Below are 4839 nucleotides of genomic sequence, written 5' to 3' on the forward strand. Positions count from 1 at the left end.
ATTATATACACTGAACACGCTGCTCTCAAGTATCTTCTAACCAAGCAAGATTCTAAGCCAAGGCTGATAAGATGGGTACTACTCCTGCAAGAGTTTGATATAGAAATCAGAGACAGAAAAGGGTCAGAAAATCAAGTGGCAAACCACTTATCTCAGATTGAGCTAGTAGCAGGGACTGCGCTTCCCCCTACTGAGGTATCTAAAACATTTCCTGATGAGCAACTCTTTGCAATTCGGATAGCCCTTTGGTTTGTAGACATTGCAAACTACAAAGCCATAAGGTTCATCCCCAAGGAATACAGTAGACAACAAGCTCGAAAACTCATGCATGACACAAAGTACTACTTGTAGGATGAACCATACCTCTTAAAAAGATGCTCGGGCGTATAATCCGCTGATGTGTGACTGAAGAGGAAGCACAGAAGATCCTATGGTATTGCCATAGCTCAGAATATGGAGGACACTTTGGAGGTGAGCGAACAGCCATCAAAGTCCTCTAGATTGGCTTTTACTGGCCAACAATCTTTAAAGACGCCCGAGAGTTTGTCCGTAACTGTGATAGTTGCCAAAGGACTGGCAATCTTCCTCACAGTCACGACATGCCTCAGTAAGGGATCCTGGAGGTTGAGTTGTTTGATGAGTATGCTACATGAGTTAGTCAATTACGACTGACATTGAAAGAGTCATTCGTTGTTGAAGAATACGCATCTCTGAAGCCTTAACTAAATATCCATCATTGCTTTTACACTTATCTGGTATTTCGTTTTCTTTACTTTTCTTTTATGCCTCTTAACAAACAATCATCTTTTCTAATCGCCTGACTAAGATTTACAAAATAGCCATTGTTTGGTCAATCCGATAATCTCTGTGGGATTCGACCCTCACTCACTTGAGGTAATACTTGTACGACCCGGTGCACTTGCCGATTCAGTTGTGCGAAGTTCAATTCCGTGCAACAAACAGGTTGTATACTAGTAAAATTAAAATGAATTACAAAATTTAAACTTCCAACAAAACAATCCACCACATAATTTAAAGCTTCCAACAAAACAATCCACCACATAATATGAAAATAAATTTTAAAGCAGACAAAATTTAAAACTTCAACAAAACAATCCACCACATAATTTAAAGCTTCGAACAAAAAAATCCACCATATGATGAAAAATTACAAGTAACATTATCAGTTCTAAATTATTTAATAAGCAAATAGTTAATAAAAATAACAATAAATTATCCTATCTTAGCAACTCAACAGCAGCATTAATATTAGGATGATTGATGAGTTGCCCAAAAAAAACATAAGACATAAAAAGCTTACCTAGAAGAATTTTATGTCAACGAATAAGAACACTAAAATGAAATTTATTATCGATAATAATAAAAAATACAAACACACATTAATAAAATAGAGCCAAGTAAAGAAAGTAACTGAATTATGCATGTTTGCACTATAGAATGTTAATTTCGTATGGCACCTCCAACCCTACTAACAAGACCAATCCAAAAAAAATTAAGTAACTAATTGAAATTTAGAGTTGAAAACGAAATCAAAAAGTAGGGTTAGGGTTCAAACTTAAAAGGGGTTAGGGTTTCTATACTTTTAAGTTATTAGACTAATCAAATAAAACAAGTTATATGTAGACAACAAAACATAAATTTTCAGTATAAATAAATCAACACAATTAATGTACTACTATCAACATTCTTATTAAAACTACTAACATCTTCACAGAAAATATAAATATAACAAAATCAGAAGATTAAAACAATTAAATAATCGTGAATGAATATGCAACCAAGGTCACATCCAAGTAAACTAATGATATTGATTTTTCAGGAATAAAAACGGGGTCAGAAAAGTGTAGGGTTAGGATATTGAAAATGGCAACAATGTCAAAAATAAAAAAAGAAAGAGAAATGGAAAAAGACATATCTATATGAAAGAAAAATGGTAGCATTGTAGTTGACAAAGGTAAGAAGCAACGATAGCACACAATGGAGGCAACAACTCACAAGAGAGAAACAAGCTCCTCCATAGCAGAACAAGCTCCAAGTATATGCTCCTCGATGGCGACAATGGCTGGAGTTGTGAACAGCAATCGATAACGGCGAAACGACAGCAAATGGTAGCAATGGGGCTAACGGCGAGAGAGAAAGAGAAAAAGAAGAGAAGTGAGGTTGATGATGTTGCAAAAATAGAAAAAAAATCACAAATTCAAATTTTTTTTCCAAAGATAGTAGGTTATATTTCATTAATTATTAAAAAATAAAATACAAAGATATCCAAAAGCAGGACAGGATAATAAAAGGTGGGATTTTCCAAAAACACTACACTGAAGGTATTCATCCAACGGTACGTGATCGAAAAACGAAGAAAAATCTTAAAGAAGAAAGAATGATAATTCAAATTGAATGCAACTAAGAGCTTGCCTCATGGAGATGACGACCTAAACTGGGAGTTCTTTGGATTTCATGGAGCAACTTGAGAGAGCTTGCTAGATTGGCAGACGGCATAGAAGTAGAACCTTCAAAAATCAACTAGTTGCAAGCTTTCCAGCAGTTCCAGCAAATGATGGCAAGCAATTGAGGATTACAGTTAGCACTCTTTAACGGGGTTAAGTATCTCTGTTTATGCAGTCCACCATGTCCAAAAGTCGTTAGGACTCTAAGGGGGAAGATAGTCACGAAGATAACTCTGAGATCATACGTCTTTAATTCTAGAGCAATCGATCAAACAATGAGTGACTGTTTCCGTTGCTTCATGACAGCAGGGGCATATTGGTGATATAGATGGGATGTGGTGATGAATCTGAGCAAGCACCGGAAGTCGGCCATGGAGAGCTTACCAGATAAATAGCTTAATTTTGTGAGGCAAGTTCAACTTCCATAGATCAATCCACGGCTTTTTCTGCTGCATATAATTAGGGCAAAGCTCCAGAGGTGGATGGTAAAATAAATAGCCAATTCTGTAACCTGAAGATGTATCATATTGCTTGGATTTGTTCAAATTCCGTTGCAATTTGTCCCTACTCTTCTGAATTTTAACTGACAAAATCCTGTTTGCAACGTCTTGGAAAAATAATTCTTGAATGAGATTCTAATTCCAATTTCTATCTTCAGTAATTAAATCTTTAACTCTTGGAACCAACTCAGAAATAGCCTGTCTATTTGGCATGTCAGAAATCATTAAAGGATATGGAGGAGGCAGCCAAGGATCCTCAAAGGTTCGGATATTCTCACCAGTACCCACAGCCCAATTAAGACCTTTTTCAACAATCTTTCGGTCTTCCAGTATGCTTCTCCATCCCCAAGAAGGTAAGACTCCAATTTCTACCGTTATAGCATTATCATTGCTAAAGTATTTACCTCTTAGGATTTTGGATAATAAAGAAGTAGGCTGTGTTACAAGTCGCCAAAACTGTTTGCCTAAAAACACCAGATTTTGGATTCTGAGATCTTTAGATCCAAGGCCTCCTTCTTTTCGTGGGCGAGTCATAGTGTCCTAGCTAATCCAAGCCATCCACCTTTCAGAACCTTTTTGTCCCCACCAGAACTGAGAAAGTAGAGAGTAAATTTTTGAAATTAAACCATCAGGCAACTTGAAGCAAGACAATGTATAAATAGGAATAGCTTCTCCCACTGCCTTAAGCAATACGTGTCTACCACCTGACAAAAGAAGATTACGCATCCATCCTTGGATTCTTTTCCGAACCTTTTCTTTGATCATACTAAAAGAAGCCTTTTTCGATTTAGAGACTGTAGAAGGCAAACCAAGGTATTTATCATGAGCCCAAATATGATTAATATTCATAGAGTTAGCCAGTAGTGTACGAGTAGTGGAGGGAGTGTTGTGGCGAAAGAATATAGCAGATTTATTAAGAGTTACCCTCTGGCCACTGATGCTTTCATAAGAATTCAATAAATGCAGGATATTTGAACATGCTTCAGGATTAGCCTTACAGAATAAGATGGAATCATCAGCAAACAGGAGGTGGTTGACCTTGGGACATCACCTATGTATCTGAAGACCCTGAATTAGTCTGTTTTGTTCTGCCTTATGTAGCAAGAAGGAGAGACCTTCTGCACAGAAAAGAAAAAGATAGGGGGATAGAGGATCTCCTTGTCGAATACCTTTATTTGGTTTGAAGAAACCATAAGGTTGTCCTTCCACAATAACAGAATAAGAAACAATTATCACTAATTCTCGAATCCACATGATCCACCGGGAGTCAAAACCAAACTTCTCCAATATAAACCAAAGAAAGTACCATTCCACCCTATCATATGCCTTACTCATATCTAATTTTAGCGTCATTTCATTTTTGAGTCCCCTTTTTTTGTTCTGCAAGTAATGCATACACTCGTGAGCAATTAGGATATTATTAGAGATTAATCTGCCTTTAATAAAAGCACTCTGTGTAGGGCTAATTAGTCTATTCATTATACCCTGAAGTCTATGTACAAATACTTTGGAGATAATCTTGTAAAAGACTGAAGATAGGCTTATTGGTCTTACCTGAGTCATATCTTTAGCATCAAAAATCTTGGGAATAAGACAGATCTGAGTATGGTTAAAACCCTTCAAAATTCTGCCCCCTGAAAAGAAGCTCTTAACTGCTCGAAATACATCACCACTAAGTATGTTCCAGAAGCTTTGAAAAAATTTTGTTGTCATACCATCATCTCCTAGAGAACTTTGAGGATGAATGCTAAAAGTTGCACGTTTCACTTCCTCCATAGTCACTGGTCTTTGAAGCCTATGGTTCATGTGAGTTGTAACCTTAGGTTCAAAATCAGTAAATAGAGGTTCAGTGTTCTCATGACAAGTGGAGGAAA

Source organism: Arachis ipaensis, chromosome B05 (genome assembly GCF_000816755.2).
Source record: "Arachis ipaensis cultivar K30076 chromosome B05, Araip1.1, whole genome shotgun sequence".
Lineage (NCBI taxonomy): Eukaryota > Viridiplantae > Streptophyta > Magnoliopsida > Fabales > Fabaceae > Arachis > Arachis ipaensis.